This window comes from Nelumbo nucifera, chromosome 1, assembly GCF_055504915.1.
Source record: "Nelumbo nucifera cultivar China Antique chromosome 1, China Antique-T2T, whole genome shotgun sequence".
NCBI lineage: Eukaryota > Viridiplantae > Streptophyta > Magnoliopsida > Proteales > Nelumbonaceae > Nelumbo > Nelumbo nucifera.
In genome coordinates, this window is record NC_142649.1 from 116,562,631 (window position 1) to 116,576,870 (window position 14,240).

The 14,240-nt window shown below is 39.2% G+C and overlaps 2 long non-coding RNA genes across 9 annotated transcripts; one reads left to right on the top strand and one right to left on the bottom strand.

Annotated features, from left to right (window-relative positions):
* Positions 1-1,211: 1,211 nt before the first annotated feature.
* LOC109114969 (uncharacterized) lies at positions 1,212-6,878 on the bottom strand. Of its 6 annotated transcripts, none has more exons than XR_002022910.2 (4): positions 6,514-6,878; positions 6,272-6,425; positions 2,621-2,705; positions 1,212-1,668 (listed from the first exon to the last, which is right to left on the bottom strand). It is a non-coding gene; the product is annotated as an uncharacterized LOC109114969 (long non-coding RNA). The 6 variants fall into 6 exon arrangements; XR_002022911.2 differs by having other exon boundaries at positions 2,621-2,708; XR_002022909.2 differs by having other exon boundaries at positions 2,621-2,715.
* Positions 6,879-6,964: 86 nt separating this feature from the next.
* Positions 6,965-8,955, top strand: LOC104601819 (uncharacterized). 3 transcript variants are annotated; one of them, XR_016079621.1, is made up of 3 exons: positions 6,965-7,737; positions 7,833-8,423; positions 8,642-8,955. It is a non-coding gene; the product is annotated as an uncharacterized LOC104601819 (long non-coding RNA). The 3 variants fall into 3 exon arrangements; XR_735968.3 differs by having other exon boundaries at positions 6,973-7,737; positions 7,833-8,193; positions 8,330-8,955; XR_016079619.1 differs by having other exon boundaries at positions 6,973-7,737; positions 7,833-8,955.
* Positions 8,956-14,240: the final 5,285 nt, after the last annotated feature.

The following is a 14,240-nucleotide window of genomic DNA, read 5'->3' on the forward strand; positions in this document are numbered from 1 at the left end:
GGCGTCAAATTTGATTTCAACAACGCCCGAATCAGGGGGTGCCATCTAATGAGTTTCTAATACTTATCATCCTTTACGTACTCCTGCTTGTCTTTCAAATTAGGGTAAATCTTTTAAACTATTCCTACTGTTTATAAAATTGGCAAACTGTATTATTACTGTTTGGATATTGTCTTGTGATATTATTAAGTTTTCCAACAATTGTCTAATACCTTACCGTTAATTTTTCATCATACTCCGTTCACATGTAATATCACATAAATATTAATTATTTTAAAATTCTTAAAATACCTTTAGTGTTCAAGTCGGTATAAAATTATAAGACTCGAGCTCGAGCTCGATTCGAACTGGAAATGCAAGCTCGAGCTCGGCTCTAATGAAAAAACTATATATTCGAGCTCGAGTCGAGTTCGATAATGGTCCGAGCCTATTCGAACTCGAGCTTTAATGAACGTGTAGAAGATGGCAAGACGCACGGTTCAGGCTCTATTTAAGAAAAAAACAAGACTGCTGCAACCGTGCAACTTGTGGCATCTCGGAATTGGAGACAGTTGGTCTGGACAACTCCAAAGTGGCAACTGGCAAGCTAGGCCCAACTGTAACCCTGTAAGTCTGTAACTTAGCCAAAGTCCCAAACTGAATGCCAACTCTAGAAGGGATCACACATATGAACTAAACCCAAAAGGGATCACACATATGAACTAGGCCCAACTGTAACCTTGTAGTCATTTTTTTGTTTTACATCCATAAACATTGATTGCTGGTAATTATAGAATTTTAATAGGCTTAAAACTAAGTCTTTTTTCTCCTGCTAAGATCACATGGATTAACATTAGTCCAAAATCCATTATTAGGGCCTAGGGGATTAAGCATGATTCTGTCAAACTGATTATTACCAATGAGCAAATTCAGGAATAATCAAACAGCATAGATATGCAAAAGAATCACTCTTTCATTAAGAATCTCCAAGGAACACAAACACTCTAGTTTCTATGCTGACTTCATAATCCTGAACCAATGCGAACTCTTTCATTTGCGAGCATGGAGAATACTTCTAACTCGTTAATTATCACTCGCCAACTCCCAGTAGGAAACATTTCCCTGTTTGCTCTTGCTGAAATTTTCTTGGCCAGATTTCGATGGATTTGCTTGACCCAGCTATATAGAACTTTCAATTGGGGTAAGACAGAACCGCTACAACCACAATCTAACAATGGAAAGATCCTCCGTATTGATTAAGTCACATATCTTTAAAGGAATTATATTCTGGAATGCCTAGAGACATAATGAAAAAAGGCCTGGCTAATGCCATCATAGAGTTAACAACATGCAATTATCAAACCAAATATTGTTAATAATGCATAGAATAAATGAAGCACACCAAGACACCCATTCTTCAACTTTTTCTGCGAAAGCGTTGAAGAATATCAAAAGAGGAAAACAGAAAAATCATCATTTGAAGCTACCGAACTGTTGTTGTCTGAGGGACGAAAATGAGTCATTTTCAGCCATTCCAGTTGAAGGGGGTAAATCCAGATCTACCAAGACCTGACCCTACCACCATGGCTTTTCCCATGAAAGCTGAAGTTGGTGGTCCCTTTTCCTTCTCGTCTGACCCATCACTGAGGCCTCCTACAATTCCAACATCCACTAGAGATACCTTCTTGGCTGTATATTGGAATGGAAACCCCAGGGAACCAAGGAAACAGAAATCAAGTCAATATGAGAACAAGTTTTCTCCTAATTCCTGTACCATAATAAAAATTTCAAAGATCTTTGGAATTGGTTCTGCATTGAAGATTAGTTGGGGTGAAAGAAACAAATTTCTATTATTTTTTGGATGCAACTTATTCAAAGAGAAAGTTAATTACAGTAAAACATAGGAGGAAGTAGACTTGTTCAAGCAATCAAACCAACATTATAATACCTTAATAATTCCTTCCACCCTTAAATTACCTGCTAGATTTCATATGACTTAATCAATTACCACTCCATGAATGAGAGTTTTGGGATTTCATTGTGCATCTCCATTCTCCATCATTTTCTATGAATCTATGTGATGGTAAACATATACTGTTCTTGCAGCACTTAAACCACAAGAGCAACCAAAGGCCCTAACTTTCAAATACGCAGCATATGCATATCCTCACTAAATCCAAAAACAAACTTCCACATAGAACAGGCATCCACGACTCTATCAATAACTGAGCTCTGTTCCCAACTTCGGAATGAATCCAAGGGAGTATTTGGTTACATCCAACACCGATCAGCACAATATACCCTTCTCTAGCAAGAGAATTTGTGAGATTGTTTGCCGATCTTATGACCAAATATTTGAATCATGGAGCCTTGCAACTATATTTCTTCATTCAAATATAGTTTTCTATGATGGAGCCTTGCAAAGTTAACAAGCCACTATTATCAAATGACCACAAATATTTGAATGAAGGAAAACATGACCAATATGCAATAATCTATCATTCATAAGTTCGTCCAATAATCTATCATATACCAAACATGAATATCAAGTTCTGCAAAGCAATCCAAGGCAGCAACAAAGAGAACACAGGAAATTAATACCAACTAAAAGAAATCAGGGACCAAATAAGGGTTAGCATACCTACGACTGCAAGCCATGTCTGCAATCTCCTTTGAATGTTAGTCAATCTTGGATTGTGTGAACTTCAGCCCATGAGTAGTGCTAACTGCTAACCACTACAGTCCGATCAGTATTCAGTAGGGCCAAGAACCTCAATTTTCCTAAGTTTAATCAATACTGTCAAAGCAACACTAGTATGCCTTGTTTCCAATTTAGAGAAGGTGAAAAGAAAAAAAATAGGTTTAACAAAATTAATAAACTTTGTTCAAATGTAAGATGCTAGTGCCATTCAGAGTTAAACAAAACCATCAAATATAAATTGCTAGTGCCATATATATTTGTTCAAATGTTAAATATCCATTATAAGTTTCTAACCATAAGGTCCGTAACCATAAAGCAACTAGAAAAATCCAAAAGTTAAATATCCTAAACAGTTGAGTCCACATCCAACAATTTATCCACACCATGATTGACATGGTCACATCTCCTGAGTCCTGATCTTAGAGCATCCAAACAATTTATCCAAAGTTGAAGGCATCATTAAGAAACGGGTAGAACTATCTCAATAGGTTTCTTGTCCACCTAAAAACATGAAAAATGACAAAAATTTAATAATTGATGAACAATAAACCAAAGAAATAAATAAATAAACAGTGTGCCAATAAGCAATAAAAAGTATAAATTAAGTGTAAAATATCTTTTGTTTTTTCTTCACCCCATGAAGGACACGAATCCAATCCCCTCCACAAATCAAAGCTTGAGCAGTCTCTAGAGCCAAAGATGCATGATAAGAATCAATTACCCTACCACCAACACTAAATATAGCTTCCGAAGCTATTGTGGATATTGGAATAGCAAGAATTTCAACTGCCATCTTTGACAATACCCAATATTTCAAATTATTTGCCTTCCACCATTCCAAAGCATTAAACTCATAATGTGACATTTCTTCCTCACAAATATAAACACCCTCCTCAAGGTACATATCCAACTCTGATTTTGGTGAGGGAATGGTCTCAACTCTCTTTACATAACTCATCAATTTTGACCATCCCGAATTTGTTGATGTCTGAGAGTTGGAACTAGAACTTGTAGAAGACTTATTGCTACCATTCCCTTTAGTGGATGATTGGTCACTGCTAGAAGCATTATAAGTAGCTACATATTCATCATAAAGTTGGTACAAAGCCCCTCGAACCTGCTCAATGTTTCTTCTAGCTTCAACTTTTGAATATATTTCCGAAAAACACATCTCAACCAGCATCAATTTACACCTTGGATCCAAGACGGAAGCCACTGCCATTAACATATTACGTTCACCCCAATACTTATCAAACTTCTCTTTCATCTTCCCAACCATCCTTCGAATGAAATCATTTTCATCCATTGACTTTAAGTTCATAATTTCTTTTACCCTATACATCTCACCAAGGTATAAATTAGAACTAGAATAGTCACTACCAGAAATAATGTTGGTAACTACACTGAACACTTCAAGTACCTCACATACTTTCTCCACTTCTTTCCATTCTTCAAGAGTTGGCAAGTAGTCATAATTGGGCTCCCTTTCTTGAAATCTTGGAAACACATCTCTGAATTTCAAAGCACATGACAATATCTCAAAAGTTGAATTCCAATGGGTAGGACAATCAATAACCAACTTCTTTGTACCTAGTTGTAACTGTTGTACAATTTCAAAAAAAGTCTGTTTCCTACCCTCAGACTAGTTAATGTATTTGACACTCTCACGCACATTTACTATGATGTGACCAACAGTTTTCCAGCAAATTCAAAATATGTGCACAACATCGCACATGAAACAATTTTCCATCACAAAGCAATTTCCTATTCCTAGAGAAGATCTCTCTCAAAAACCTTAAACAAGAATCATTATATGATGCATTATCCACAGAAACTGTAAACACCTTACTCTCGAGGCCCCACTCCCTTAAACACTTGTAAATTGCATTTGCAATATTGACACATCGATGAGGTAGAGGAACATGAACAAAGCTAAGAATACGCTTCTATAACCTCCAATTGGCATCTATGAAGTGACTAATTATCACCATATACTCAATCCTTTGGTTTTGTGACTTCCAAAGGTCTGTGGTTATGCTAATCTTCGAAGTACCCTTTAAAAGATTTTTCAATTTCTTCTTTTGATCCTCATACACAGCTACACAATCGTTTTTTAGTGTCTTCCGATAAATCTTTTCAAAAGATGGATTACACATCTTTATCATGAAAATAAAACCTTCCTCTTCCACTACAGTAAATGGATGCTCATGCATAAGAACCCAATGAGCAATTGCCTCTCTCATTTTGGAATGGTCATACTTTGCGGCAACTGTAGGATCTAAGATAGGAGGACCCACAATTTCTACATCAACATTGGAATCTATTGGTTGAAAATTCAAGATCATCTGCTGCTTACATTGTTTTTTATCTTTCAGAGCCACTTTTCTTGGGATGCATGATTTCAAATGCCGGCCCATATGACTTGTAGCTCCAGTAGATTGTATAGACAATTTACTCTTGCAATGGACACACTAGGCCTTCTTTGTTCCATCAGCAATTTTTACCTCTTCGAACTCCAACCATACATCTGAAGTTTTTTGCCTTTTTGACTTCGATATTGGACCATCTTCCTCAACTTCAATAGGACTCTGAGATCCAGTTTGAGTACCACCTGAAGGAGCACTTGCAATGGGATTGTTTGCATTATTTGCTATCTGACTTATCTCATTTGGTGAGAAATCATCGATAGTGTCAATCATAGTGACAGGGGACGGACCAGGCACAGAATGAGAGAGCGAGGGTCCTATAAAGGTTAAGGGAATATTTGTTGAAAGATTGTGATCATGAATGGGGGATGATGGCATTCCTACATTTCAAATTGGTTAGTTACCACTTGATCATTCTAATCGTTAATATAAATCAGTCAACATGCTTGGATAAAGAGTAGATTAGGACATATAAGTTATACCAAATTACATATATAAATCAATCAACAATTATAAGTTATACCTAATTACATAAATAATTAGCAAACTAAAAAAAGAAAGAATAAAATTAATAGGGCATATCCTTCCTAAATCCTAGTGAAATCTTATAATGTGTACAAGCCAATAGCTTCTTTGCTATCAACTCAGTGCATCATTGAAAAGCCATGAGAAGTTTAATGACAAGTGCAAAGTGTTGACCAAAACGAGAAAAAATAATTTACAAACTAGTCAAAATGAAAACCCTTAAGCTAACAATGGACCCATTATTTACCTCCCAGCCCTCAAAATGAAAACCCTTAAACTTATCTTCTCTTTAACTAATGAAGAGTTAAATCAAGGATTTCAGTGAACTGAAAACCATTAGCTACAACCCCACAATTAATCACCGAATTGGAAAAATTAAATTAACTCTCACTCCTTACAGTTCTAACACCCCACAATCATTAGCTACAATGGACCCCAATATTTACGTCTCACTCCTCACAGTTCTTGGTATGCTACAGTAAAAATTAAATTGATTTAGATTTAAATTCATCGAACTGGTAACCATTTAGCTATTAATAAAAAAAATTGGAAACTATTAGCTACAACCCCACAATTAATCATGGACATGCCAACCCCTTGTTTAAGTTGGAAGCATATGCATCATATGAACATGATCTACCATTTTATTGAGTTTTGTGGATTTACAAATACTGCAACAAGTTAGCATGGATGATTGGATGGTGCGGTGGTCTTTTGAATGCTGGACGACTAGTAATAGAGTTGTTGATGGGAGCCAATCAGTCCTTCCAAGCTCCAACTTCGAACTCTCAGAGCTGTACAAATGACAAAGAAAAAAAACCCAAAATCAATAAGAAGAAGAAGAAGAGAGACTGAGACTAAGAGAGTGAGAGGTGACAATACCGTCGGGCGTCGATTGTGAGAGACGGAGAACGTAAGAGCTGAGATTTGACTGAGAGCTGTGAGTACCGCCAATTCGTCGGGCGTCAGCTAATGAAAATTACCGCCGGTTCACAGTTGCAAACTTGCAGCCTCGCAATCATAGACTCGTAGGTCGCAGCGCAGGGAGAGGGAGGGTTGAACGTTGAAACAAGGACAAGGGTTAGTTCCGAACAAGGGTGTTCTTCATAGTACCACCGATTCTTCGCTCAATGCTTGCTTAGTTTCTTGTTCCAAACAAGGGTTTTCTTCACAGTTCGCAGTCGCAGACTTGTAGCTTGCAGGCTCGCAGCGCAGGGAGAGGGAGGGTTGGAACTTGGAAAATTGAAAAAGGGTTTTCGATTGATTTTTCATTTTTCCTTATATAGACTCGCAAGCTTAACGAGCCGAGCCATATATACGAGCCGAGCCATATATACGAGCCATGCATGGAGTTCAATACACGTCACCATCACAATTACAATGACGATGGAACACCACGACCACCTAGGAGGTGACGGAACACCACGACCGCCTTGCGACCGTTCTAACTAGTGCTGCCAAGCACGTCCACAATAACTCGGCTGAAAGGAGGCAAACCCATCTGCTGCTCTGGGCTCTGCTCTTCTTAAGCTCTTAAGCAGAGGCTCCGGCAAAGACGAGGCGCACCTCAGGGATCTGGTCGTAGACTTCCAAACTTGAGGCTCCGTCTAGCTCCGTCTACCCATTTCCTGATAAATCTCTTCTTAACCAGAGGCTCCGCCAAACCGCTAGCTCCATCTTTACCAATGGCGGCGATAGCCCCCTCCACCTCTGGCTCCCTCATTTCATTCGAAAGTTTTTGGAATCTTAGATCACTTCTCCCGTTTTTTTCTCCAAACCCACCAAATCTCTGTTACTTCCCTGACTCTCCTACCGGTGGCGAGGAAGGGCATCACCGGCGTCGATGCTGAGTATACAGCACCGGTAGCTTTCTGGCGTCGATGCTGAGTATACATCACCGACAGTTTTCTGGCGTTCTTCGGCAGCGCTCCGGCGTCGGTGCTGAGTATACAGCATCAATTTGAATATACAGCACCAGCAGCTTTCTCGCGTTGTCCGGCATCGCTCCAGCCTCATCTTCGTCCCCTTTCGACGGCCAACCTGTCTCAGAGTGGGCAGTAGTGACGCTCATGTAATCTGCGTCACATAAACTCGTTTAAGCCAAAAGTAAATCTTCTCTGACTCTGAATCTCGAAAGCTGTTAATTCGGAAAGCTGTTTTCTTTTGCTAATTTGCTCTCTCCCTCTCTCTCTCTCTAGCAGGAATCTGGTTGAAGAGTAATTACCATTGCCGTCTTGCTGACATCAACGCGCTCTATTTTTTGCTATAAAACCAGTTTATTTGATCTTGTTGGATTAAATGCAGACTATTTCTGCTTTGCTTCTTAGACCCTTTTGGACTCGAGGGTAGTTGAGCTCAGATGAGCTTCTAGTTGAGCTCAACAATGGCGGAAAAGAACATTTCTATCTCCATTTCCATGACTCTCTGTTCTTGCTCTTCTTTTGCTTCTCTGCATTGTCTTTACCCATTAATATTACGCATGACAGTCGTTCTTTTATCTTCGATGGCCAGAGAAAGCTCATCATTTCTTCTTCCATTCATTACCCTCGCAGTGTTCCTGGAGTGAGTTTCGTCCTTTCTTGCTCTGTTGGCCCTGAATTGAAGAAATTTCATTTACTTGTTTGGTTTTTGCTTATTTTCCTTTAGTTTTCTGGACATTATTCATAACCTTGATAATGGTAAATGTGGGTTGAAGTAGATGTGGCCGGAGCTCGTTAAAACTGCTAAAGAAGGAGGGGCTGATGCAATAGAGACTTATGTTCTGGAATGGACATGAGCTTTCCCCTGGCAATGTGAGTTAATCAGAGGATGTTTTATTGGATGCAACTAACTTTGGAATCAGCTCTGGTTCTTTATTGTTTTGTTGTGTTTTGCTCAAGAGGAACTTAGATTTCTTTACTCTCAACCTTGTAGTATTATTTTAATAAGCGCTACAATCTGGTCAAGTTAGTGAAGATTGTTCAGCGAGCTGGGATGTATTTGATATTGATGATTGGACCATTTGTTGCAGCAGAGTGGAACTTTGGGTATGCAAGCGGCTGTTTTAGAATTTAGAATTTACTCTACTTTCCGGCGAATGCAAAGGGTGTCTAAGGGCGGGGAGAAAGCAGAAGAAACCCCTTACCTGAGACCAAAACAATTATTGAACAACCACCGATGGCCGCCCGAGAGAGAAATGGTGAAGAAGAAGAGAGAGGGACGAAGGGCAAAATTGGGTCAAGCAAAGCTTTGAAAAATTGGAAAGCAGGGGTTTTTCATCAATTAGATTTTATTTTGAAAATTTGATAAATAATGAAGGATAAATTTGACATTTTATTTTCTTAAGAGTACCCTTTGGTTTCCATTTTTCACATGTACCAAAGAAAGTGCACACATTTCTCTTTTAATTTGTCCTGTCCAATCAAATTTATCTTGCTGCTGATCCTCACTCACCACTCAAACAAAGATGAGGCATGCTCATGAGGGCCTTCGATTAAGTGAGTAGGCATAGAAGCTACACCCTGGCTCAATATTATACCCTATAGATTTGAGGAAACTTTTTGATGGGAGCTTACTGTTCAATAGAAGAAAAAGAAAACACCCTCAGTTTTGGGGGCCATTAAATCTTCCAGACCATAGATAGATATCTACTTTAAATCATTTCCCCTACCAATCTTCATTCTGCACTTCAACTTATAGGCTGATTTCAACGAAAATTTTCCATCTAGGTTTATATCCTCTATTGGACTAGAAGGAATAAAAGTCGGTTTGATCTTGCTCCAAATTTCTATTGGAACCAGATTCCTCACTTTGTCTTTCAATCAAACCTTTCTCTCTTTCCTTAGAGGAGAAGGGGCAACATTAGCTACCGTCACCAATTTCTCATCTAATACTATTTTTAATGATATCTCAAGCTTCAAGAATTCCTTTCTAGGCCCAAGAAATCCCTTTTTTTTTTTTTTTGCATTCCAAAAATCTTCCTTAATGATGAGGTACTTACTTTTTATAGCTCTAGCTCTAACCAAGAGGTTCTTTTCTTCTTCTAAAATCTTCCATCCCAATTTAATTAGGCTAGCTTCATTCATCCAACGCAAGTTTTTTAGACCGAGATCACCTCAACTCTTGACAAACAAACTCTTTCCTAATTCAAAAGGTGAAGAGGCCTTTTATCACTTGTATTGTATTGGTCCACAAAAATTTTCTTTGAGCCCTGTCAATGTCCTCAAGAATGTTGCTAAAGGGCTTCATCAAGAATTGAGGCATTATATTAGTGATTGAATTTAGCAATGTAAGCTTTCTTGCCAGGGAGAGAGTATTTCTCTTCCAACTAGGAAGCTTCTTATTAATTTTTCCCCTGACATTTAGGAAAGTGTTCTTTGTTACCCTAGCATTGATTAGAGGCAGACCTAGCAATTGGGTTGGGTGGGTCGGGTTTGGGTTGGATAAAGACTCTTCGGGTTATCAAATGTTAGACCCTAACCCTAAATGTTCAGGTTAGGGTTGACCCATGGGTTAATTCGGGTCATCCCAAAAAAAAAACTGAAATAAAAAAAAATAAAGAAAAACTACATGAAAAATTCTAAAATTAAAGGAATTAACCTTAAAATTTCAAATATAAAATAAAAAACTTGAACATTTAACAATTTAAAGAGTAAACAATAAAGAATAAATACTAAATAAAAAAAATAAAGACTAGAAACTTCTAACAATGCATAAATAGTCCCAATTAGACTTGACAATTGGGTCAGCGGGTTGACCCATGACCCAACCCATTCTCTTGATCCGATCATAAAGTTTTGGCCTAGATTGGCGAGCTCCTCAAATTCTTGCATGGGCGGCTCCACAGATTCTTGCATGGAGGCTTGAGGAGATAATTTTTTATGCTTTCGAGAGCATTCTCACATGCCTCATCCCAGACAAAAGGCACTCCCTTCTTCATTAATCTATTGAATGGAATACATCTCCTTGCCAAGTTAGAAATAAACCTCCGAATGTAGGCAATGTGACCTTGAAGACTTTTAAATTGATCAATTTCAATTTTGAATGGCAAAAGGCATTCTCTTCTTCATTAATCTAGGTTCAGGCATATTTTGAATGGCATCAATTTTAGATTTCAATGCTATGACAACGTATGATGAATCCAAGAAACTTCCCAGGTGTCACTCCAAAAGCACACTTTAGGGGATTCATCTTTAGTTGATACCGCATTAACCTACTAAAGATCTTGTGTAAATCACCTAAGTGGTTAGTTATCTTCCTTGACTTTATGACCAAATCGTCAACATAAACACTCCATAGTGTTGTGCAATAAGTCGTCCAAAATATTTTGCATGGCACGTTGGTAAGTTGCGTCAGCATTTTTCAGCTCAAAGGGCAAGACTTTAGGGGTACGGAATGCAATGAGTTCTTCATCTTCAGGGGCCATCCGAATTTGGTTGTACCCCGATGAGCCATCCATAAAGGACAATGCTTCATATCTCGTACTGGCATCAACCATCAACTCAGTAATAGGTAAAGGAAAATCATCTTTTGGACAAACATTGTTAAGTTCCCAAAAATCGACACAAACTCTTATTTTCCCATTTTTCTTCCTTACTGGGACAATATTGGATATCCACATAGGATATTTTACCTCCCGAATAAATCTAGCCTCAATGAGTTTATTAACCTCAACTTCAATAAGTGGTCTAAGTTCGGGACGGAATTGATGTTGTGCTTGTTTTACTAGACGAGCACCGCGTTTGACCAAGAGGTGATGGACTACTACCTTAGGGTCTAGCCCTGGCATCTTCTTATAAGTCCAGGCAAACACATCTTTGAACTCTTTAAGTAGCTCAAAGTATTGAGATTCCTCTTCGGGGCTTAAGAGTGCACTAATATAAATAGGTTGGGGGTTCTCTTCTTGTCCAAGATTTAACTCTTTCAACTCATCCACAGTCACCTGCCCCCAACATGCCATTGAACCTTTTTCCCCTCTCTTTCTTGCTCTTGGGTGGTATATGCGATTGAACCCTTCCGACTTGCCTAGGTCGCTCGCAAGGTAGGTTGGGTTGACGTGTAACATGACACCTCCGTCGAGTAACGATAGTCCAACCCTCATCGTCTAAAAGTGATATGATGGAACGGGGTGAAGGAATTTCCTCCAAACTAAGATCTTGCACTTGTATTTGGCTTAGTAGTCCCCTTGATGTTGGATCCCATACAATGGGGTCAAAAGTACCAAACACGATTTCATATGGCAGTACAACTAATGATTAGTGAGTTTCTAGGGGGGACTTAGTATCAGGGGACCCAAATGTGATAGTTGTCATGTTGGTAGCTAATGTATCATCAGTTACATCCAACTCAATCATCCCTAATTTAGTCAATTGCATTATTTCGTCTTTGAGAACAAAGCACTTTTCGATTGGGTGACTGATTATCCGATGGTAGCGGCAATACTTAGGGTGGTCAGTCTGCCCCTCTTCTTTTGGGTGCTTGCAGCCAGGCAACTCTATTAATTTCTGGGCTAGAAGAGCATCTAGCATCCCTGGCACATCGTCTTGGAACGAGTACACCTTTGCTTCTAACTCCGTAAGAGTAAGCTTTGGTTTTAACATTTCTTGGCGAGCGAATGACTTTGTCTCTTCCCTTCCCCTTTTGCTCCTAGAAACCCTAAGAGGGGTCGTTGAAGTTGTCAAAACTTCCTTTGGTTTAGATGCCTTTACCTCCCTTTTTTAGTCTTTCTTCTCTTTTTCCTTTTTGAAAGTCTTGTGGCCGTTGTTCCCCAAAGGTGGGTAGGCTAAGCTCCATGTCATGAGCACGAGTGGCTAGTTCTTCGAATGTCTGGGGTTTTATTCCCTTTAGGATGTCATGTAACCCCCAATGCATACCCTGAATACATGTATCAATGGCTGATGTCTCAGTGAGCTTGTCTCAACATTTAAGATAGAGATTTCTCCACTTGTCGGTGTAATCAATGACTGGTTCATCTTTCTTTTGTTTTGTGGTGGTAATTTCATACATGCTTATAGTATGCCAAGTACTGTAGAAGCGATCCAATAACTCTCTTTCTAATTGGTTCCAACCATCAATTGACCTAGAAGGGAGGTCAGTGTACCAATCGAACGCATTCCCTTATAGGGATAACACAAACTGTTTCACCATCAAATCGCCATAGGTCGCAACATTGTTGCATGTCTCCACAAAGTGTGTAATGTATTGCCTGGGGTTACCTTTCCCGTCAAATTGTTGAAACTTCGGGGGTTAGTACCCTAATGGCATAGGCATATGATCAATGCGCTTAGTGTATGGCTTAGTATACACCGAGGATGACTATGGAACATCCCCATACTGAGCACATATTGTGTTAGCTATCATGTTTTGGAGTTGTTGTACTGAGAGGGAGGCGACCGAAGAATGTTGGGTGTCCTGTATGTTAGTACATTCTGGCAACTCCTCTTGGAGAGGGTCTACTTACAAGGTGAACCTTGGTGGGTGTGAAGGCCCCGGCCGTTGTTTGAATTTGTTCCATCCGATTCATGAGAGGAGCAATTTGAAGGTCCTTCTCTTCCACTATCTTTGTTAATTTGGCGATGGCCGCAACCATCTTAGCAAGTTATTGTTCCACCGTAGTAGCTCCCGCCATCATGACGGGTGCTACTGAAGTATAGGAGTGAGTCTGCATGTAATCAGACCCTCTAGTCTTAGGAGAGTTGGGATGGGAGCTAGACCTTGAGCCGGTACTCAATTCCGTGTACGACATGGGCATTCCTCCACTTGGATGCTCAAACGGATTTGTTATGATGAACTCTTTCATCAGGGCTACCCCCTTCATATTAATGTCTCTTACCGTTGGCAACCTTAAAGGTCCATTTTTGGAATTTCAGACTTTTGAAGGGACCCCTTGAGTTCCATAGAAGGCGAGAGGTGCAACTAGTTGGGAATCCTCGGACCTTGTCATAAGACAGGTGGTTGGCCTCTCGTAGTTGGAGAATAAAAATGCACTTGATCTAAACGAGCTTGAGCTATATGTGGCGTTTTTGTTGTTCCCGACGATGCTTGGCCTCTCGTAGTTTGGAGCCATGCTTCCAAACCGTTTGTTAAAAACAAACTTGATGTGTTGACTCGAGAGAAGAGATGAAAGAGATGTCCCACCATTTGTCAACACTAATTTCGTGCATAAATTTGGAGAACAAAAAAATGCGGACAAACTCAAAGAAATTTAATTTTCTTTTGTAGAAATGTAAGTGGGATACAAACATTTTTTTTTGCAAAGAAAACACTTCAGAACTTGTACTTGTAGCTTGTCATGGACTTGATCCAAAAAGCTTGATAACTTGTAGTTGAAGAAAGAATTTGTAACGATCAATATGTGCACAAGATAGGAGAACTTTCTTTCTTTTTTTTTTTCTTGGTTGTAGTAATTTGATGAAGCTTTTAATTGTAACAACTCAAATGCCGGAATCCTTTAGCCGACATTGAACAGAGCTGTAACGGTTTTGGAGGTTCACTGGTTGAGGAGCCGAAGGGAAGAAAAAAATGTCCAAAGAAGAAAACCCCTCATCCCCTTTTATAGTGAATTGGCCTTGTTTCAAGAGCCCGCCCAATTCTTCATTCGAATCTAATGGAAATCAAACATTTAATTTGGG